Source organism: Trachypithecus francoisi, unplaced genomic scaffold (genome assembly GCF_009764315.1).
Source record: "Trachypithecus francoisi isolate TF-2019V2 unplaced genomic scaffold, Tfra_2.0 Lachesis_group2, whole genome shotgun sequence".
Taxonomy (NCBI): Eukaryota; Metazoa; Chordata; class Mammalia; order Primates; family Cercopithecidae; genus Trachypithecus; species Trachypithecus francoisi.
This window is the reverse complement of record NW_022681465.1, coordinates 83,064,202-83,088,930: the sequence shown is the minus strand read 5'-3', so window position 1 is coordinate 83,088,930 and position 24,729 is coordinate 83,064,202. Positions and strand designations below refer to the sequence as shown.

At 32.2% G+C, this 24,729-nt stretch overlaps 1 long non-coding RNA gene across 1 annotated transcript in view; it reads right to left on the bottom strand.

Annotated features, from left to right (window-relative positions):
• Positions 1 to 10,177: 10,177 nt before the first annotated feature.
• The window catches only part of LOC117064486, a 34,786-nt gene continuing 20,234 nt past the window's right edge, over positions 10,178 to 24,729 (bottom strand). The window contains exon 4 of the long non-coding RNA XR_004429490.1: positions 10,178 to 10,469. This is a non-coding gene — a long non-coding RNA (uncharacterized LOC117064486). The remainder of the gene's footprint in view (positions 10,470 to 24,729) is intronic.

Genomic DNA, 24,729 nt, shown 5'->3' with positions numbered 1-24,729 from the left:
AGCTCTAGATGTATATTTAGCAGATTCCTTTGAATTTCCTATGTAGATAATCATGACCTCTGTAGATATGACTGATTTATGTCTTTTTATTATCTTTCTACTTTTTCTTTTCCTTGACTTTTTGCACTGGCTAAAACATCCAGTACTGTGTTAAATAAGAATGGTGAAATTGGACATCATTTCTTTGTTCATGCTTAGAAGGAAAGCATTTGGTCTTTCATCACTAGATGTCAGGTAAGCTGTAGGTTTTTGTAGGTGCCTTTCATCAAATTGAGGAAATTATCTTCTATTCTTAGTTTTTAAGAGATGTTATTGTATATGGGCAATGACAGTTAACATTTTTTGTCTCCTTTTTAACATGATTGTGTTGTATTTTTCTCTTTTTTAATCAATATGGTAAATTTTGTTGATTATTTTTCTATGTTAAATGAATTTTCATTCTTGCAACAAACCCCAGGTGGTCATGATGTAAATGATTGTCTTATTTTGCTGGACTTATGGATGCTGGTATATATTTTCATAAGACATATATCTGCTGTTTTCTGATTTTTATAGTGCTTTTATTTGGTATGGTATGAGGGTAAGGCAGCCTTATGACATTATTTAAGAAGTCTTCAATACCTTCCATTTTCTGAAAGAGTTCAGGTTGGACTAATTTCATTTCTTGCTAAACAGTATGGTAAAATCCACCGCTGAATATAGTCCAACGTCTGAAACAAAAGTTTATTTTGTTGGAAGATTTTAGTTACAGGAACTATAATGATATTCTTTACCTCTGAACATTGATAATGTGATTTTTTTCCTCGATCAGTCTGGGTAATGTTTGATTATTGATCATTTCAAATAAGCTTTTGGTTTACTGTGCATTCTATAATGTTTGCTCATTTTCTATTTTATTAATGCTATGATTTGAATATGTACCCCCAGAATTGTGTGTTGGAAACTTAATTCCCAATGCAAAAATGTTAGAAGATGTTTAGGTCATGAGCAATCCACCATCATGAATGGATTTATGCCATTATAAAAAGGGGGCTGTGGGAGTGGGTTGGTTCTCTCTTGACTTCCCTCCATGTGAGAACACAGCAAAAACAAATGAACAGACAAATAAACAAAATCCCTCATCAGATCTTGGACTTCACAGCCTTCAGAACTGTGGGAAAATAAATTTTTGCTTTGTGTAAATTATCCAGTTCCAGGTATTCTGTTGTAGGAGCACGAAACAGACTAAAACAATTTATAATCTTATTTTTGGTATTTTTTCTATTGAATTTAAGATTTTTCTCTTATATTTCTGGTGTCATAACATAGACTTAGATTTTGATTTTAGTCTATTTCATTCCAAGTGCTGGGTTAGCTACATCTCACAAAATTTATTATTTTGTGTGGTAAATTTTATTTTAGTAGAAATATTTTCAAATTTTGATTATAATTTTATCATTCACTGTTAAGTATTTAGGGGAATATTGTTTAGACTCCAAATATTTGGGTATTTTTCTGGAAATTATTTGATTTTCAATGACTAATATAATTTCATTTTAGTCATTTTGCTAAGACAAGGTCCTTTGTATGATTTTTAACTTAGTAAATATATCAAAACTTGTTTTATGTACCAAAATCTTGTCCATTTTGGTGAATACTCCTGTGCACTTTGAACGAATGTCTACTCTGCTATTCTAGGGTATAGTGTTTTAAAAACGTCAACCTGATTAAGATGGTTAACTATGTTGTTCAAGTCCTCTAAGCACCTACTGATTTTATGTCTATTGATTCTATCAATTACTGAGATAAGAGTGTTGAAACATAAATGTCAACTCATATTTCAATTTTAAACATATTTGCTGACTGATATATTTCTCCTATTAATTTAATCCATTTTTGCTTCAGGTATTTTGGATATCTGTTACTAAGTTCATACATATTAAGGAACACCATATCTTGTTGATGACTTTACTCTTTATTTTTTAATATTTGTTTTTTTGAGACAGAATCTCGCTCTGTTGCTCAAGCTGGAGTGCAATGGTATGAACATGGCTCACTACATTTTCAACCTCCTGAACTCAAGTGATCCTCCTGCCTTAGCCCCCCATGCAGCTGGGACCACAGGCATGTGAGATATATAAATATACTTTTTTTTTCAAAGATCATATATATATATTTCAAAGATCATATATATATGGAATATAACTGAGGAAAAAGAAAAACATATATAAATAAGGAAAATCATATATCTATCACTCTGTATGTGTGTGTGTGTATATATATATATACACACACACATATATACAGATTGATATCACTTTACAAATGAGGGTTTGGGTCATCTTACCAAGGAAAAAACCACAACCAATGGCGGTGCATGCCGAGTACAAGGGAAATACAACAAGGGCAGTAGAAGATGATGATTAACAAATATCAGCTATGACAACATGACCAGCTCCAGAAATGAGGACTATAATTGTCACCAGTTTTTCTTCCAATTTTGCTATGAACGTGTTTGTGTATGTGTGTGTATAAGAAAAATTTTTGTTTTCTCTTATTATCTTACCATGTAACATAAGATTAATTAACTTTACATCATAGTTATTAAATTATAGGATAACAAAGAAAAGAAAGAGTGAATATCACTCAAAGATTTAGCATCCTCACTTGGCTGGATTATGGTGCCTAGTTGTTCAGTCAAACATAAGTCTGGTGTTCATGTGAAGGTATTTTTCAAACGAGATTAACCTTTCAATAGCAGACTTTGAGTAAAGCAGTTTACCCTCCATAATCTGATGAATTTCATTTAATCAGCAGAAGGCCTTTAGGACAAAGCCTGGGGTATCCCAAAGTAAAAAGAATTTGCCTCCAGATTGTCTTCAAACTCAAGACTACAACATCAACTCCTAGTGGAATTTCTAGCCTGCTAGTTTGCTCTGTGGATTTCAGACTTGTCAGCCTTCAGGATTGCATCTGCCAAAATCATATATACAGTCATGTAATGTGCCTCATAACAACGTTTCAGTCAGTGGTGGACTGCATATACAACCGTGGTCCCATAAGATTTTAATACAATATGTTTAAAATATTTTTTCTATGTTTAGATATGTTTAAATTCACAAATTCTTACCATTGTGTTACAATTGCCTATGGTATTTAGTAAACTAACCTGCTGTACAGATTTGTGGTCGAAGGGCAATATCCATAACGTACATCCTAGGTGATTAAGTGGGCTATACCATCTGAGTTTGGGTAAGTACAGGCTATAATGGTTATACAATGACAAAAATCACCTAACACTGTATTTCTCGGAATATATCCCCATAGTTAAGTAATACATAACTGTTTATCCAATAGGATTTGCATCTGTGTGTGTGTGTGTGTGTATACACATACATATATAAAATGTATATACTACATATATATTATATATAATTTGTATATTATATAATATATATTCATTTGTCACCCCAAATTACAAAGATTATGCAAAAGTTTCTCAATGATTTGTCAACATATTTGACTAGGATAAAACCACCTGACAGGACTGTAGATTGAGCAGCTCAGAAAGAACGCAGCTGGGAAACAGGAATCCGGTTCCCATTCTTATAGCCACAATAGCGTCTTTGCATGTTTTTTTTTTTTTTTTTTTTTGGCCAGTCTCCCTGACCTTCTATCCTGGCTTGGAGGTAGTGAAAGCCTCAGAAGTGTGGTATTCTTCACGAGCGCTGTTTCTCTCAACTCTCTCTCACTCTCTAGTTAGGTGTTTGTTTATTTTAAATAGAATCCCAGTAAGTTATTTTTTTTTTCTGAAGAAAGGAAACACTATTGAACTTAATGTATTTAAAAAAATATTTTATTGTTTACATATATGTATGTCTATATGCATATATTTTTCTTCAAAGTCCATACATCCACATGTGTATTGACTTAAAAAATCAGAAATGAAAATGGAGCAAAATGAAGATAAAATGAGTTGTTGTAATTAGAACACTAATATGCATTGTTAATGTGGATTAATGTGGAAGATGATATAACTACAGTCATGTGCTCCTTAACAATGGGGAAGTAGTCTAAGAAATATATCTTTAGACAATTTTGTCCTTCTGTGAACAACATAAAGGATACTTAAACCTATCTGGTATAGCCTAGGCTATATGTTTTAGCCTATTCCTCCTAAACTACAAATCTGTATAACATGTCACTATATTGAATGCTATGGGCAATTATAACATAATGGTATGTATTAATGTATTTAAACATGTCTAAAGAGAGAAAAGGTGCAGTAGAGGTACAGAGTAAAATATTTAAAATGGTACACCTGTATAGAGTAGTTACTATGAACGAACCTTGGAGAAGTGCAAGTTGCTCTAGGTGAGTCAGTGACAGACAAGTGAATGTGAAGGCCAAGGACATAACTGTACACTGCTATATACTATAAACACCGAAAACTTATGCTATACTATCTTTCTAAAAAACAATTTTTCTCTCTTCAATAATAAATTAGCCTGAAATGATTGAACGCAACTTAAAACACAAGCACATTCTACAGATGTACAAAAATATTTTCTTTCTTTACATTCTTATCCCCATAAGCTTTTATCTATTGTAATTTTTTACAGTTTTTAAACTTTTTTGTTAAGAACTGACATAAACACAACCATTAACCTAGGTCTTTACAAAGTCAGGATCATACATAGGACTGTCTTCCATATCCACATCTTGTTCCACAGGAAGGTATTCAGGGGCAATAACATCCACGAAGCTGTTGTCTTCTCTGATAACAATGCCTTCTTCTGGAATATCCCTTGAAGAACCTGCCTGGGGCTGTTTTATAGTTAACTGTTTTTTTTAAATAAATAGAAGGAATGCACTCTAAAATAACAATGAAAAGCATAGTATAATAAATACATAAAACAGTGACATAGTAATTTATTATCAAGTATTATATACTCTACATAATTCTGTGTGCTATACTTTTATACAACTGGCAGCACCATAGGTTTGTTTACACCAACATCACCACAGACATGTGAGCCATATTTTATGTTATGATGTTATCATAGTTACTATATCACCAAGCGGTAAGAATTATTCAGCTTCATTATAATCTTATGGCACTACCATCATAAAGGCAGTCTGTCATTGACTGGTCTTTGTAAGGTGCACGACTGGATTTACATAGTTTATTAAAAATAAGACAATAACTGGCATTCTCATCTTTTTTTCTCATTTAATAATATTTTGAATATAATTTTAATTTAATTAATGGACTTTTAGAATATCATTATTTTATGGCTATACTATATCCAATTGCCTAGATGTAATGGAGTAAACGTGTTCCACAAGCATTGTTTTCAGTACATTAAAAATATATGTGAGAAAGCCTAGTTGTATCTATATTTTATGACATCTTTATTGTGGTCACATATCAATTTCACAAAAAGACAATTGTACAGTCAAATTTCATGTACATTATTCAAATTAATAAATTATGATTAATTTTGTTTAATGATATTGCAGCTATCGTGAGCTAAGAAGATTTGGCCAAAAGACCATTAAACATATAGGCTAAAGTTACCAAAATAAAGGCAAGATACACATGATAGACCACATGACTGGTGACATGATAACTCAAGGAAGGCAAGGGAAGAGAAAGAACAGAGGGGAAGAAGGACAAAGAGAAAACTTTAGGGATTATCCACATTTAAGACAAGAAGAGGGAACTGGTAAGGTAAGTGAATGAGATGGTGTACTTTCTGTAAAGTAAAAAAGACAGAGTTTCAGGAAGGATGTGAACAATAGCCTGAATGATGTATAAACATCAAGGAACTATGAGTAGGCCACACATTCAGTCATTGACAGCTCTATTTTTTTATTCAACAAGTATTAATTGAATGCCAATTATATATTAAGCACCTAGAGAAAAGTGCAAAGATAAACCAGAAATGCACTCTGCTTTTCAAGAAGCTTAGAGTCTAACCATTCCTATTAGAACAGGAATGCAATTAACTCAAATAGTAAAGAGAAAAGTAAATGTGGCAGAATAGTGACACTATTACATAGTCAAGAAAATCTGAGATCACATAGAAAAAGGAAAAATATGACAAATGGCATTAATTCTTTTGAATAAATGTTTGGTATCCACTAAGCAAAATTCTCCCACTTAACCAGTCAAACCATAGCACTGTCTCACACTTTTTATATTTCCCCAATGACAAGCTTTCCAAAATACTGTTAACTGATTTATTGATTTATTGTATTAATTTATTGTATTATCAACAAATCTAATAGTAATGCATTCACTGAACAACTTTAAATATTATTGAATTGTAAAAGGTCATGAGTTTACATAAAACAAAACTGAACATATTGGTAAATGAGCCAAAAGAGGAGAAAGTCAGTGAAATAAAGTCTAAGAAAAAAATAATAGCATAATTTTAGGTTGATTTGTCTTGTGTTACATTTATTAGATGATTCCCAAATAGATTCCATATTATTTGTAGGTAGAATTTTTAATATATATATTTTATATGTATGTAAGTATATATTGAGACAGGGTCTGCTGTGCCACTCAGGCTGGATTTCAGTGGTGAGATCATGGCTCACAGGAACCTCTGCTTCTTGGGCTGAAGCCATTCTTCCACCTCAGCCTCCCAAGTAACTGGGACTCAGGCATTCACCACCAGCTCCGGCTAATTTTTGTATTTTTTGTAGAGATGGGATTTCACCATCTTGCCCAGGCTAGTCTCAAACTCCTGGGTTCGAGTGATACACTGCCTTTTTACACATCTTAAAGTTTATTGTTCTTTCTGAAAGGTCTTTTCAGAGAACTATAAACATAAGTGCTCAAAAACCAATAATAAATTGAAGAAAAGTAATTTCAGGAAAATATACACCAAATCTTCACTGTTTCTACTGTTTGGGTCAAAATAACTCTCATTTGTCATTTTTTCTTTCTTTTTTAATATATGAGAAAATAATAAAAATAAAATAAAATAAAAACCCTTCTAAAAACATTTGAAAAGATTCCCCAATATTGGTGATTTTTACATTCACTTTGTTCTACTCTCATCATTTTAATTTATTTTTTAATGGAAATAGTTTTGCAATGATATTTTATTCTTCCAGTTACACAAACTGGCAAGTAGATGCTTATATTTTCATTTTTCTTAAGTTATTTATTTCTGATATTACTCTACAATTCAAAGCTTTAAAAAATAAAATTTTTGAGGACAACTTATACTAATTTTTAGGATCAAATTTTTTATTTTTTTATTTTTTTTATTTTTTTATTTTATTATTATTATTATTTTTTTTTTTGAGATGGAGTCTCGCTCTGTCGCCCAGGCTGGAGTGCAGTGGCCGGATCTCAGCTCACTGCAAGCTCCGCCTCCCGGGTTTACGCCATTCTCTCGCCTCAGCCTCCCGAGTAGCTGGGACTACAGGCGCCCGCCATCTCGCCCGGCTAATTTTTTGTATATTTTAGTAGAGACGGGGTTTCACCGTGTTAGCCAGGATGGTCTCGATCTCCTGACCTCGTGATCCGCCCGTCTCGGCCTCCCAAAGTGCTGGGATTACAGGCTTGAGCCACCGCGCCCGGCCGGATCAAATTTTTTAAAACTACTCTCACTAATATGTTAGCTGCTTAAAACTTTACCAATGAAGTGACTGATAAAGTTCAGTGTTTCAAGTGACATGCTTTGGAGCTTAGCTGGGAAGTTTCACAGGACTTACTATTTAACCTGTCAGCCCTTTAGTCTTGAAGAACAGTATTTATCAAATTAACAACAAAAGAATAGGATGTTTAACATTCTGAGAATGAGAAAAATAAGAATTTTTTACAAAATGTGTCTTCTTTTTCATAACTGTAAAATGGTTTTAGACTTAGATCCATAAACCTAATTTTGTGGTTCTTTGTTACACAATGTGTTATTGGTTATGTCAAGAAAATGATAATGCTTTGGGCTTGATTTTAAATTTTGGACGTGATGTAGCTTCTATGAATACCAAAGTAAAGATATTTTAATAGAATTTCTATTTCCACAACAGAACTCTTAAAGAATAATTATCAGCCACATGTTGACAATTTCCCTTGCCGGCCTCTTCTCTCATGCTCTTTAATGTGATAAAGAAGAAGAAAAATCAAGATACACAATGATTTCCTGAAAACTTCTGTATTCTCACACAAGGCCTTCTGAGAGCTAAGGAGAGACTCCATCCCCAAAAGGAATTACAGCATCCCCAAGACAATATTTACCAGGAATTGCACACTTATAAAGTGGGGGAGATAGAGCTTGAACCAAGCAAATCTGGCTTTAGAGATGATATTATTAAGAAGAGTTCCACAAAACCCTCAGTAAAAATCTTTTTAGTTGATTCACTTGTCCTCATTTATTCACAAATTATTTGTAAGGTTTTGAAAATAGAGCTTGACCTTGTTTCCACACCCGTCATATGCTTTAAAGTGAAGTTTTTATCTTTGCAGTCTTGGAAAATTGAGGGAAGATGTCTTAGTGAAGGACTCTTCTATTGCATGTTGTACAGGCAAATGCTACTTCAATGTCTCTAATAGAGGTGTAAGTGTCGAAAAGCTCATTCCTTGATGTTTAAATATGCACTTTCATTACTCTTCTTTTGACAGATTCTTATCCTTTATAAGCTAGATTTTATTTCTGCTATAAATTCATTTATGCTAATCTAACAGTGGGAGGGCTCTCTTAAATCTTTAAGGTCAAAATACAGTTCCAAACACCTACATCTAAGCTGCCTAAGAGACTTGGTATTTTACCCCAGATACAGATATGTTTTTATATACTTAATGGCAAAGCACAAGTTTGAGAAAAAATGACCTATGTGTAATACATTGAAAAATAAAGAGAATACTTGACGTGTTGGTATAATGTTCCAAGAGCCTGAATGAATTGTAGTTTCTAATATTTAAATTAAATAAACATTTTTACATCCCCAAATTTTGATTTTAAAAATATTACTGTGATTTACTTATAAACGTGGCATTTCAGATTTGTATGGAGTGTACTTCTCTTGCCAATTAATAATGTGTTGATTATTCTGACAATGTAATACTGTTATAAACAGAAATGTGCTACACTCACTTATATCACTATATCTAATATTATTTATAAAATGTACATTGTGTAGGTAAACAAGGCACTATACATTGTAATAAGGGACATTTTTAACCACCTTTGACTTGGATCTTAAGTTCTAAAATCTAATTATTTGTCCAAATCACAAGTTATTTTTATAAATGTGTAATTCTTAAAGAAAAGTGTACTCTTTAAAGAACATATTTTAGACATCCATGTTAATAAGTAGAAATATATGCATATTGAATATGCATGTTTTTAAATAAAAAGGAAAGCACTCAGCAAAAATATATTTTGTACAATGCTGATTTATACTACCTAAATACATATGGGGGAATTAGCACAATATAACCTTAAGTAATTATGTAATGGCTCACAGAATAGTTCACTTGTATTCTGGAAATATTTTGGAGAAAAGCTTTGACACGCTGCAGTAAGGTGTATAAACTAGATTGCCGCTCAGGAATATTTAGAATATTTCAGATAGTAGAAATGGCATAGTCTTTGTGTATGGTGTGTCTTTAGTACAATTTAGACCACCATTTGTCCTCAAGTAGGTCTATTTAAAGTATAATTGACTGCCCTAGCAATTATTGTGAATAGCAGCTGTCTGCTGGTAAAAAGGCATATATGTAATGAGGGAGAAAGGATCAAATACATGCAATAGAAAAGAAAAGCATAAAGAACATATCTATATGAGGTATTTTAGTCCAGATTTTATATTTGAAAGGGACAAGGCCTATTAGCCATTTCCAATTAGGGACTATAAAAAAATGAATGAAAGTACTCATCTATTTATGAAAAGCAGCTGGGACTCCCTAAATCCAAAACTAGCAAAAGTTGATTTGTTCTAAAATTGTTGCAGCTTACAGCATTTCATTTATTTTCATTAGCTATGTTAGGGCTTGTGAAAACCTTTCTTGTATCATGTACCTTCTGCAACACACAAAAACACCTTGCTTTGTTTTTCTCCTAAATAGCTACATAATGAGGTAGATTATTTCATGTGTCTATGCCTGTGTTTGCTGAAGAGAACAAGCCAGATAAATTAGCACTTAGCAGAACTCACAATAGCACATAATATGCCCTTGTGTTTCATATAAAGCTTTATTTGTCATTCACGGCTGGTTGGCAAAACTGACTTTGCTTTTGAAAATGACAGGTGGTACTCTGGTGAGCTCTGTATGGAGAAAGAAACAACCTTCACCAAGACAGTTTCTGTCAATAGCTTCCATGATTTCGTATTCAATCTGGGCCTATGTTTCTTCTAAAGTTCTGTTTCATTTGCATCTCTTAGGTCTGGCGTCACCAAAGCTCTTTAACAATTGGGATTCTATACCACAAGGCTACAATGGCAGGCTTCCTCTCTTCTCCACAGGCCTGATTAAAAGACAGGTGAAGTTCAGTATATTTCAATAAGCCTCAACATTCCATGTCAGGAATCAATAGCCCTCCTTCTTTTTTTAGGGGTTATTAAATTGCAGCTGTAACATTAGCCTTCTTTATCTAATTGATTGTCTTTTCACAGGGCTAAGAAAATCAATAGCAGTCAATGGGACTGCCCTGTTTTTACCTAATAGATGTTTTCTCCTAATTGGCTGCCTGGGTGGCTTCACCGAGCTCAGTATGTTTTCAGAAGTCCACAGTATGTTGCAACCCTTGTAAACTATTTTACCCTGTGCAACAGTTATTGATTTTATAATGAAATCTAGAAAAATCAATAGCAATCAGGAATATAGATCAGGATTCCTAGGTACGTTATGACAAAGGGCAAACTCACTTTGCTACCACTTCAAACTGTGATTCAATTAAACTTGTCCTTAAAACATTGCATTTTCCAAAGATTTTGATCAAAGTCACTTGATTAGTTGTCCAAGACCTGGCTTAAAATCTAAGAATCAAAAGATGCTAATTTTAAAAATACCATACAAGTTTTTAATGGACTATTTCCTTACAAAATGAGATAAGTCAAAATTATTAAGGGTAAATGATAAATTTTCTAGGGAAAATGTGACCTATCAAAAGTCATTGTACACAATACAGTTAACTATATTAATTTCTGAGAATTAACAATAAAATTTATAACTTTAAGAAAAAAGATAGATTTGGTTGACTTGCCAAATTCTTTACATTTGTATGATCTCAGTGAGCAACGCTGCCCCAATATGGGCGAAACACAGGTGTTTTCCAAATGGTCTGACATTACAGAATCTGGGTGGAATTTGCATTCCTTCTCTGAATATTATTAGATTTTTGACTCTGAATATATTTTGAACACTTACCTGTAGAAGTAAGACAATGTTATAAATCAATGTTATAATCAGACTGCAAATTTCCTAAGAACACAATCATTTCTGTTAAAAAAAATCACAAATTAAAAACACATAAATATTAATTATGGCTTTAAAAATGTTCAATTTCCCTCTGGAGAGAAATAAATGGTCTATACTCCTAACAGACAAGGAGAATTGCTAACTTGTTATATTTGTTCTTGCACATTTGCTTTGTGATTGCTGACTTCTATTGTTTGTTGCTCAGTTTTATACAACCCTGATTTTGGAATCTCATTTTTCTTGACATCTTGAATTCTAGGCTGGATATATCTTTCAGATATATTCTTAGTATTCATTTTTATTCCCACTCTGGATAACATTTTCATGTCTATTCTTAAATCCTACCTTTTAAATTCATATTTAATAATAAACCAAAGAGTAAAAAGGCAGACATTTCTGTATAAGGCCTGCAATTTTGTGAACAATTCTCCTTTTTCTTTTGTCATAGTAATAAACTGGACATTGCCGTGTCTCAAACTAGAAACCTTGGCAGCAAAGCAGTTTCATAATACTTTCCAGATTAGCATGCATGTAGCTTAGTCTTTATCATTCTTCACTGACTTGACATGCCCTGCTAAAGAGTCATGTCATTTAATAGGCCTAACCATGATGGGGATGACAGTTCCATAGTCAGTGACAGTCAACCTATATCTGTAGAGCTGTCTCCTGTTCTAAAATCACACATTTATGGTATATTTCGATTTGACCTCAATTCTACCAGTTGATCCTCCATTATCTGGAATATGAATAATTAATTAAATAAATAAATAACACCATAAACAAACACTCTTACAAGAATAGGACTTTCACTCATACATACTATTGTGAAATAATACAGAGTCAAGAAAATACCAAGTAAAAATCTTTTTATTTTATCAGGATTTATAGAAAGGGGGATAGGTGTTGAGGGTGGGGAAGAGCATTGACGATAATGATACCTTTCTCAAGCTTAACAGAGACAAATATCAAAGAAAAGCACCAAAGTGTCAACCAGACATTGTCAATACCTTCTAAATGCCTCAGAAAATAAAGCTGTTTTTTTCTAGTTTAAAGAGTAAGTCAGGGTCTTTCCTTGCATTGCAGCATGGACTAAATAACAGCAAAAATTGTGGAAACAACCAAAAAACAGTTCATTTCCAGTTTCCTTTCCCCTGTCCTATGGCGGTTTGTAATACCCCTGACATTATGCATTATGGTGTGCTTTTGCTCTCCTGTCTCCTTTTTTATAGATTCTTAGGACAGAGCATGATAAACTAATTCATGATAAGTATGAATGTCTTCTCTCCTAAGCACAGTAAGATTTAGTAAATATTGAAACCTAATGTCAAAAGTTGAATCATTAATACTGAAAGTTTAGATCTCTCATAGACGTCTTGGAATTTTTCAGGCTCATTTTACATACAAACTATTAAGTTTTCACGGCATTCTAAAAGTAAGAACACTGATGATTGTATTCAGAAGGTTACAACCAAACATAATAGAAATAAGTATGCAGGAAACTAAAATATGTCAGTTTTTAATGAGATATATATATATATCTCCCATATATATATATATACTGTTGCTGTTTTATTGATCAAAGCTACTTACAAATGTGTGCAGTGCTTTTTGCCTAAAATAATTTCTGACTTGGTTTTTGTGTTAATCAGGGCCTTACACATCATCAAATGTGTTAAAGTTTATGAGCCAGTAAATTAACTTTAATTACCGCAACATTCCTCCTCATTTTGATCAGTGAATAACAATGTGGACTCCTGAAGCAAAGAAAAAGCAAATTCTGCCAGATCCGACCATCAGTCTTTGCCATCAGAAGATTTTGGCTGGACCCTCTCTCTATTTCTTTCATTTATGCATGCGGTATTCAATAAATCAAACTCATTCCTCTTTTATCCTCAGATTGATGAGAGCCCTTTACAAACAAAAACACTATTTTAAGCCTAAATCTAAATGAATTAAACATACATGTGGATGTGTTGTATGTATGTATACATATATGTGTATTTGGGTATATGTATATAGATAAATATTTCACTAACTGGATGTATGCACATATACATACATATATTCATATAGTAGTTACTAAGACTATTTAGACAAGACAAATTTTAATGAAAAGTTTATTCCCCCTACATTTACACTGAAAAGTTAATAGCAAATACAAAAATGATATTATCAAGTTATAAAATAATGTTCGCACAACAGCCACTACTTCATCTCCTACCCCTATTCCATTAACACCATCACTCTCATAATTATTGTTATAAATTCAATGTGATTAAAGTTTTAATGATAAGGATGGTGATTTCATTTGAAGGACTGTAGCTATCTTTTTATACATTTTCTCACATGTCAATTAACCCAACTCAAGAGACATCATTAGATCCCAAAACATTAAATATTTGTATCAGAGAGCAGGGGTAAATGAAGAGAAACACTCATCCTTGTTCTTTTTTTCTTCTTTGAGTGCCCTTTTTAGGATTTGAAACAAGTAGACTGCATTGTAATCCAAATAACTGACAAAATTTTACTTGCTTTTTTAAAACTTCTCTACATACAAAAATGGATCATCACCCTTAAACTTTTATGGAATTGCATTTTCACTTTGGAGAAGAGGAAAACAGTTTTAAACTAAGCAATTTTGCCTGTAAGCTTAAATTGAAGTCTTATATTTCAAGTCTTGTGTGTCAGATTAGAAACACTGTCTATCATTCAGCCATCTTATTTGTATTTCTAAAACAGGATGCTTATTATGCTTTCACCAGAAGCATATGAATTGGTGACTGTCATGCAGTTATTCACTAGTGCCTGCCTCACCATAATCTGTAAAGGGGTAGGTTCCAGAGTAAACAAGGTCATAGGAGGTGGCTGTAAATGGACAAGGTGCACAGCCAAGGAGATGAATGAGATACCTTAAATGAAAGACCTTTTTGCTCCTACATAGAAGCTAAGTAAAAACAGTGTATTCCATTTGGATTGTCTTTCCTCTTCTTCTGTTTCCTCCATTCATATTCTTTGCTAGATGAAAGTCATAGGCAATTTGAAGAATATAATCATTAGGAAAACGTGTTTATTATGCCGAGAACTAAGGAAGAACCCTTAAAGAATAAGCAAGAATAAGGGATTTATCTGAGACCTCTGAAAAAAAAAAAAAAAAAAAGCTGGATAATTTAGGAACTGAGACAAAACGATGACAGTGTCATGGCTAAATTCTAACCTCTGCAAGCTGGATTGTCACAGGTTATTGAAAAGCCTGTTGGCAATAACACAGTCTGTCTTGAGTTGGAAATAGTTACTGAATACAGGTCTCTCTTTGACAACATAATGAGCCATAATTGTTACAACACTTGGACTTCACATGAAAATTAGAGTAACCTTATGCAGTATCAATCCTGAAGTGGGTGTTCATGATTTTTAAATATTTCTTAGATTTTTGCATCCAAAAGAATTATGAATAATTTGTCTAGCTGGTGTATCAAAAGAGAACATGTTGGATCATGGCCCTTAAATGAACATAGGCAAGATATTAAAATAATAAAAATATTTTTTCCAATAAATTTCTTTATAATCTGCTTGTATCACAAAGGGAGCATGATTTCAAATGAAATTAATAGTTCCATTGGGATACAAGCTGTGACAAAGACATTTTTTGACACCATGTTGATGTCGTGTATATGTTGAAAATGGAACTAACACCTCCCAGAAAACTGATATTGAGAGAGCTATTAGAATAACTCAAGATTAAAATCCATTCCACCTTTCATGAAAAATCATTTATTATTCTAGGGATTTGGTTCCATGTACACTAGAAGGTTGATGTGACATGCAAAGACAGAATTTGTCTTTAAATATGAAATAAAAATAAATGCTCTGTAGAAAGGAAAAAGAAAAGCAAACTCTGCTTCCAACAGGGAAAGTGACAGCTATGTAGGCTTAAATCCCTACAAGATCTATTATTCCTTGGATCTCTAGAGATTAAGACAAAGTGAAAAGAAGTGGAAAGTGCAGGAATAGTGCAGGGGGTCAGAGTAGGGAGGTATGATGCTAGGGTAAAGTGAAATTCCAGATGTTCTCTTACTTCTGAAAAGCGATCATTCTGCCTTAAAAACCTCAACAACTGATATTTTCCAGTGTATTATTATGTCTTATTATTGTTTTAATATAATTATAATGTTTAATATGTGTGATGATTTGGTGAAATATTTGATGGGAGTTCACTAGCATTATGTATTCATTCATTTAATATATACTTATATCATGCCTAAACCTCAGATACTCTTCCACGTACTAGGTAAAGATCACAGTCTCCACCCTCATAAATCTTACATTATAAAAGGTTATTGTGAAAAAGCATATTGTCATTATTAACAAAAACTCACTGTTCAATGACCATGAACAAGTCAGTATGTCTCTTAGTCTCAGTTTTAGACTCTGTGATATGTGAACTATTTTTCTACTCTACTTCAGCACATATTATTTAAATAAGTATGTGTTAAGTATCTATGATATGTTAATATAACTCTGTCTGGTAGTCAATGCCATAATCTACCACTTTGCCATAAGTCAGACCACTTTTCAGGTTGTTGTTATGGTATTAGTACTCTTCTGTAATCATACTTGCAAATCCCGAATTATTTGAAATTGCTCTCCATTTTCAATATCCGTAAGTCCATCAATGATCAATAACTATTTATTTCTGTAAAATTATTTTTGTATTCCATTTTTATGTCAAACATCCTTTTCAAACATCGTGAATAACTTCTTCAGAAGCCTTGAATTAGTATCTTTAGAAATTTCAGATGATTTTCCAAGCAAGTTTTCTTTCATACTAAGCAAAATCTACCAAGCAATTGACATTTGCCTGTATTCTCTACTTACCTAAATTTTGTAACATGTCTTCTTTAAATAAATGAATATATTCTGTTTTGAATTTATTGATAGCAGTTATTTTTATCTAATGGATATACAGATTCAATAGAGGAAACTGGGAAAAATCCCCTGAAATCTAGCAGAATCAAAATTATCTATAAGAACACCGTGAATTACAATAAATGTTCATTTTTAGTGAATTAATTCTCAGCTTAATTTTATACTTACAAAAACGGGGATAATGATATATATATATATATGAAATGTTTAAAATGCACCATTTTAACTAAGTAGATTGATGAATATTGAAAATTCTATACCCTTATATAACCATCATTCCAATCAACATCTAGAACAATGATATAATTTCAGGAAGCCCCCTTCTGTTATTTTTGAGTTAACACCCACTCCCATGTTCTACCCAAGACAACCACTGATTTCCCTCACTAGAAAGTATGATTGCCCTTTCTAGAGTTTACATAAATGAAATCATGCAATATACACCCTTCTATGTCTGGCTATTTTAGCTTATCAAAATATTTTGAGACTTATGTTGATGTGTTTATCAATAGTGTGTTCTTTTTATTGTTAATTAGTATTCTATTATATGAAGAGAACACAGTTGTTTACCCATTCACCTGTGGAAAAACATTTGCATTGGGCCAAGACTTGGTATATTTTATATTCCAAATTTTAGTTATTCTAGCATGTGTATGTTGCTAACATGCATTTTGCTGAGACCCAGTGGAGTATTTGTGTTTTTCGGACATTGATTCTTTTGTGAAGCACTTTTTAAAGTCTTCTGCCAATTTTTATTGCATTGTCTTATTAAGTACTATACACATATTCTAGAAAGAAGTAATTCTTTCAGAATATATACTTTTTTTTTCAATTTGTGGCTTATCATTTCATCTTCTTAATAGCATCTATTGAAGGGCAAAAGTTTTTAATTTTGATGATATACAAAAATTTTCATTTTTTTGATTATTAGTACTTTTTGTTTTCTAAGAAATGTTCTTCTACCTCATGGTTGTGCAGATTTTCTCCTATGTTTTCCCCTAGAAACTTTGTACTTTCTGCTTTATATTTAGTTATATGATTTATTTCAAAACAACTTACTTTTGCATATGATGTGAGGGAGGGGCTAAGGTTCATCATTTTCTTCCATACCAGTATCTAGTTGTTTCAGTACAATTTGTGAAGAAGACTTTACTCATTGATTTTGATATGTCCCTTCAACAAAAATTAATTGACAACATGTCATATCCCTTGAATTCTTTACTCTGTTCCACCAATCTGTCTGTTTGTATTTTTTTTAAATAGTTGATTATTTGCGGTCTTTTGAATGTCTATATATGTTTCACAATCTACATGTCAATTTAGAAAATTTTATTTTTTCACTTTTTTATTATACTTTAAGTCCTAGGGTACATGTGCACAACGTGAAGGTTTGTTACATATGTGTACATGCCATGTTGGTGTGCTGCACCCAATAAACTTGTCATTTACATTACTTATTTCTCCTAATGTTATCCTTCCCCCTTCCCCCACCTCATAATTTAGAAAATTTTAAAAAACAACATGGGAACTTAAAGGTTGAGATTGATTTTATTTTGCATATCAATTTCCAGAAAATTTGTATTTTAATAATATGGGGTTTTCCTAATTCATTAATACAGTGTATTCCTCTATTTATTTAGATCTTCTTTATTTCTCCTACCAATATTTTCTATTTTTTAGTGTAGATGTTTGCACATGAATTTTTATGTCAATTCCTACTTAATATTTTTAAAACTACTATAAATTTTAAAATTTATCTTCAAAGTTTTCTTTTCAAGATATAGAAATGCAATTGATTTTTTTATATTGAGCTTATATCCTTTGACATTGCCAAATACCCTTATTAAATTTAGTAGTTTTTAAAATAGATTCCTTAAAATTTTCAACATAGACAATCATGTTATCTACAAATAGGGACAAATTAGAATGCTAGCTTTTCAAATTTTGATTGTTTGCTGTTATCATTATTTTTCAATGACACACAATATTTATACATATTTATAGGGTACAGTGTGATAGAAACACATATATAATATGCAATGATAAAATCAGGCTGATTAGCATATACATCACCTCAAACTTCCATCATTTGTTTGTGTTGGGAACATTCAAAATCTGCTCTTCTATTTGAAAATATACAATAATTTGTTAATTATAGTCACTGTTTAGTGCTATAGAAGATCTTATTCCTTCTATCTTACTGTACTTATTATCTGTTAACCAAACTTCATCTTTCCCTCCTCCATCACTTCCCCTGCCTCTAGTAACCACTAGTCTACTCTCTACTTCCATGAGATCAACTTTTTAGCTTCCATGTATGAATGAGAACATGTGGTATTTACCTTTCTGTGCCTGGTTTATTCCACTTAGCATACTGACAACCAAGCTCATCCATGTTGCCAAGAAAGATATAATTTTATTCTAGGATGGATGAATAGTATTCCATTGTGTAAATATAATACGTTTTCTTTATCCATTCATCTGTGGATAGACACTTGGGTTGATTCCATATCTTGGCTATTGTGAATAGTGTAGACACCACTTTGATACACTGATTTCCTTTCTCCTGGTTATATACCCAGTAAAAAGATTGCAGGAATATATGGCAGTTCTATATTTAGTTTTTTAATTTTTCTTTATTGTAAGAGTTTAAACCTTCAGTACAATATGTAATGGAAATATGAACAAACATCCTTGCCTTATTCCCAACTACTGGGGCAAGATTTATAATTTCAATGTTAATTATGTAGTTTTCATAGATTCTTTTTATCAGTTTGAAAAAAATCCCTCCTTTTATTGATTTACTGAGTTATAAATAAGTGTTCAAATTTGTCAAATAATTTTCATGCATCTTTTGAAATGAACACATTCTTTGATAAATGTGATGGAGTATATTGATTGATCTTAAATGCTAAACAAACTTTTGTAGAATAAGTCTTACTTGCTTATGATCCACCATGCTTTTCTATCTATTGTTGGATTCCATTTGCTAATGTATTCTTAAGGACTTTGTTTCTAGGATTATTACAAGTATTGGTCTCTATTTTTTTTCCCTATTTTGGCTTTGCCAGATTTTGGTATCAAGGATATGGCAGAATCATAAAATTACTTTTGATTTTGATTTTCCTCTTTAATGGAAATCTCTGGTGAAGTTAGCTTAGTCTAGAGTTTTTATGGGATGATTTTGTATTATTAATTGTATCGTTTTAATAAATATTAAAGGTTTGGTTAAATTACCTAGTTTTCTCCAGTCAACTTTGGAAAATTATACTTCTCAAGGATTTTGGCCTTTTCATCTTTGTTTGCAAAAGTTGTTCATAACATTTTCTCATTACTCTTTTTGTGCCTGTCAGATCTCTAATGATATTTTCTCATTTATTTTTGATACAGGTAATTTATACTTTCTCTTGTTTTTCCCTTCATTGGTCTTTCTAGGGTCTTTATCAGTTTTTGATTTGTCAATTTTACTTATTACCTGTTTTCTATTTCATTGCTTCCTGCCTTGTAATTATTTCTTTCCTTCTACTTATATTGGGTTTAATTTGAATTTTCCTTTTTGTGACTGTGTTCTTCCTTCCCCTCTTTTTTAAAAATAATTTTCAATTGTTTCTCTGGAGCTAATCATATGCATCCCTCAGTTCTTACTGCTGACTTGACATTGCCCATTTGTCCAAATGTAATAAATTTAGTGTCGGTCTAATGACAACAATTTTTTCTCAACATTTGTTCATTAAAAAATGTTTTTATTTCTTTCTTATGTTTGAAAGATATTTTCCCTACTTACAAGATTTTAGGTGACATTTTTAGCATGGTTTTTAGCAGTTAGACTAAGAATTGCTTAAGTACTTTTTTTTTTTTTTTTTTGTACTTTATGCTTTAGGGTTTTGCTGAAATCTTGAGTCAATCAGTAAATTTTCATCAAATTTTGGAAGAATTTGGACCATTATTTCTTCAAAATGTTTAGTACAGTTTATTTTTATTCTTTTCACTATTGAGACTTTTGAAAATATGTTTCGACTCTTTTTGTATCTTAACTGTCTGTTAATTTTTCTTCAATCTCTTTTATCTCTTTTTCAGGTTGGAGTATTTGTATTGATCTTTTGTAAAGTTTAGTGACTCTTCCACCTGCTTTCTTCAATCTCCTGTTAAGCACTTTCAGTGATTTGTTTTTTCATTTCTCTCTTATAATTTTCAATTCTGAAATTTCCTCGAGTTGTTTTACACAGTAGCTCTGCTGATATTCCCTGTTCCTCACTAAGACCTTTAATTTTTATCCCTTATTTCTGTAAACATATTTATAATAGCCTCTTTAAAGACTTTCATTGCTAAATCCAATGTCTGGACTATCTCATTGTTGACTGCTACTGAATATTGCTATGAACTTTTTTATTTCTGATTCTAGGTCACATTTTCCTGTTTCTTTCCATGTGTTACTTACTTCACATTATATTTTGTTGATGACTTGTTTAGAAATTCTAGCTCTATTTTGTTCATCCGAAGGAATTTTTTGCATTTGTTGGCAAATCTACAACTGGATAATTATCTTGAACTGATTGCAGCCTAATTATGCTTTTTTAGAGCAATTCTATAGACATCTAAGTTTTCTGAAGTCCCTCTCACTTGAGGAACTAGATGTCCAGAATCCATCTCCCCAAAGGTTTTTCCAGGATTTGATTTTAGACTTAGAGAAGAGGTAGAATAGGCCTTACTTGAAGACATTGTCTTTACTCTTTAATTCATCGCCTTTCTGGTTCCTAAGCTGAATGCCCAGATTTTTCACAGTGTGTTAACCTAACTATGTCTGCACACACTGCATGCGCCTGAACTGCAAAGTTTCCTAGAATTATTTAATCTGTACTACCTCTGTGCTTTTCTGTTCCCAAGTCATAGGAGCCACTTTCTGTTGAGTCTTGTGCAGTTTTGCTCTGCTTTTGGCCAAGGACTCACAGAAATTTTCTGATGCTTCTCTCTGCACAGATCTCTACCGTCTAGAGCCTTGCCCAGCCTCTTAAGCTACTTCAAACTGTTGGGGCGTGTTTAGACCCTACTTTGTTGTGACATGGCCAAGAAATTATTCCCTGGAGGAGTCTTGAGGATCATAGTCTAGTTCTTTTTTGTCCAATATATTGAAACAGATACCTCATGTAGTTAATCAATGTTATACTTCTCAGTAGGAGAACTAGTCCCATAATAGCTATTGTCATAGCTCAAAACAAAAGTCCATATTTACTATTTGAACATTTTCTACTTGTCAAGAGATAATGACTATTTTATCCATGGCAACATGATTTTTTAAAGTTTGCATTCTATTCTATTGCAAATGTTTGCATTCTATCCTATTGCAAAGGTGAACTCATTTATGTATTTCCTCTATGTTTGGGTATGTAGGTTAAATCTAGTAATTTTGAGTGTTTTCTAAGTGCCATGCATTGAAACAAGTGTTTTATAGACACAAAAGCATGTAATCGTCACAAAAAACTTGTGAAGCAGAAGTATAATAGTATTCTTAATGTTCCGGATGAGAAAACAAAAGCATGGAGAATTAAAATAATGTACTCAAAATCATCAAACTAGTAAAGTGAAGCCAAAATTTAAGCTCAATTATAATATGAAATTTAACTCTTATATGTTCAACTATTAAGCTCCACAACCATTTCGGTAGATAAAAATAATTTCTCACATTTATTAATTTATTAATAAGATGCTTAAAAATTTTCATAGTTCAACTGGCCCTATGTGTTTCAAATTTTATGACTTAGATGTTTATCTCATTTGCTCAATGTTCCCTGGGATCTTCATGTTTTATTTGTTTCTATAAGTTCTTTATGTGTAAAATATTCACCTACCAATCATTTCTTGTTTGCTTGTATACTATTTCTTCTTTTGGGGAAAAAAAAAGATCATATTGTGAAATTACATAAATAGTCATCAACATGTTTTTAGAGTATTTTCGTTTGTTTGATTGATTTAATTTTTAATCTTTCTCCCTCCTACCCCAAATTTTTAGTTGATTTAATGTGATAACAATTGTATTTATAAACCATTTAAATATTTGTAGGTATGTTTCTAAGCTTTCTATTTTGTGTGATTGATCCAGCTATGTTAAGTCTTTAGTATATAGTAGCACATTTTTAAATTTTTGTATTAATACATCTTAATATCTGAAAGTGAATGTCCCTTTTCAGTAATTTTTGTCAAATCTTTGATTGTTTTTGTCTTTTCCACATTTCATTTGAATCTGAGGATAAGTTTGTCAAAGTATCTGTATATATGTCTGAGCATTTCTTTATATTGTATTTCATGTTTACATCTCTTGTTAAAGAATTAGCCTTTTAACTTCTCAGATGAGAAAACATGCATTTCTTCATATACGGTATTCAATATGTTTTAAATTTATACACATCTGCCATTTTTTGTTAAGGTTATTCCCCAGTTTATATTTTTGATAGCTATGGTGAATGTGGTTTTCTTCATTTTCACTTTTTATGGATGACTAATAGCATGATGAAAAGTTATTTCATTTAGGATTTTAGTGATATAGCTAGTCAATTTACTGAGGATTCAATTTTTCTTTTAAATTTTAAGTTGATTGTCTTGGATGTAATAAAATATATAATATTCTTAAATGAAAGATTATATTTATAAATACATTTTTAGCAGATATTTTATTTTTCTTACAAACGTGCAGTGGCTAATACTTAGAAACATGTTTAATTACAGTTGTGGTAGAAGACAAGATTGTCTAATACAGTCATGTGTCACATAACAACATTTTGGTCAAGGACAGACCCCATATACAATGATGATCCCTTAAGATTATAATGAAGCCAAAACTTCCTATTGTCTAGTTATATCTTGATGATTAACTCTGTGTAGGCCTAGGCTAATTTGTATGTTTAAGTCTTCATTTGTTTTATGTTTAAAAAATTTGTAAAGCAGTTAAAGACTTTTATAATTAGAATATAAAGAAAAATATTATATTCGTACAGCTGACCAATGTGTTTGTTTTTTAAGCTAAGTCTTATTATAAAAAGTTAGAAAATTAAAAATTTTATAATATAAAAAGTTACAGTAAGCTATGATTAATTTAATATCGAAGAAAGAAAACTATTTTTATAAATTTAGTGTAGCCTAAGTATACAACATTTACGAAGTCTACAGTGCTATACAGTTATGCCCTTGGCCTTCACATTCACTCACCACTTACTTACTCACCCAGAGAAAGTCACAGTCCTGTAAGCTTCATTTATGGTAAATGCCCTACATAGATACACCATTTTTTAAAATCTTTTGTTGTTGTTGTTGTTGTTGTTGTTGAGATAGAGTCTCACTCTGTCGCCCAGGCTGGAGTGCAGTGGCACAATCTCAGCTCACTGCAACCTCTGCCTCCCAGGTTCAAGCGATTCTCCTGCCTCAGCCTCCCAAGTATCTGGGACTACAGGCCCATGCCACCATGCCTGGCTAATTTTTTGTATTTTTTTTAGCACAGATGGGGTTTCACCATGATGGCTAAGCTGGTCTTGAACTCCTGACCTCAGGTGATCCGCCTGCCTCAGCCTCCCAAAGTGCTGACATTACAAGCCTGGCCACCACGCCAGGCCTTGAAAAATCTTTTGAGTCATATTTTTACTGCACTTTTTCTGTATTTAAAATACTTATCATTGTATTACAACTGCCTACAGTATTCAGTACAGTAACATGTTGTACAGGTTTGTAACCTAGGATCAATAAGCTGTACCATATAGTCTGGGCATGTAGTAGGTTCTGCCATCTAGGCTTGTGTAATACTCTCTATGATAGTCACACAATAGCCAAGTCCCATGATGACACATTTCTCAGAGTGTATCCTTGTCATGAAGTGATGCATGACTATATTTGATTTTCATGACCATACTGCTAAAGTCACATTTATAAAGATAATGTTGGCTGATAATTTAAAACATAGTATTTACCATGTTAAAAGTATAAACCCAAAGGATTATAGATCATTCTACTATAAGGACACATGCACCCGTATGCTTATTGCAGCACTATTCACAATAGCAAAGACTTGGAACCAACCCAAATGCCCATCAATGATAGACTGGATAAAGAAAATGTGGTACATATACACCATGGAATACTATGCTGCCATAAAAAAGGATGAGTTGATGTCCTTCTAGCGACAAGGATAAAGCTGGAACCATCATTCTCAGCAAACTAACACAAGAACAGAAAACTAAACACCACATGTTCTCACTCATAATTGGGAGCTGAATAATGAGAACACATGGACACAGGGAAGGTAACATCACACAGCAGGGCCTGTCAGGGGTGGGGGGTTAGGGAAGGGATAGCATCAGGAGAAATACCTAATGTCGGCGATGGATTGATGGGTTCAG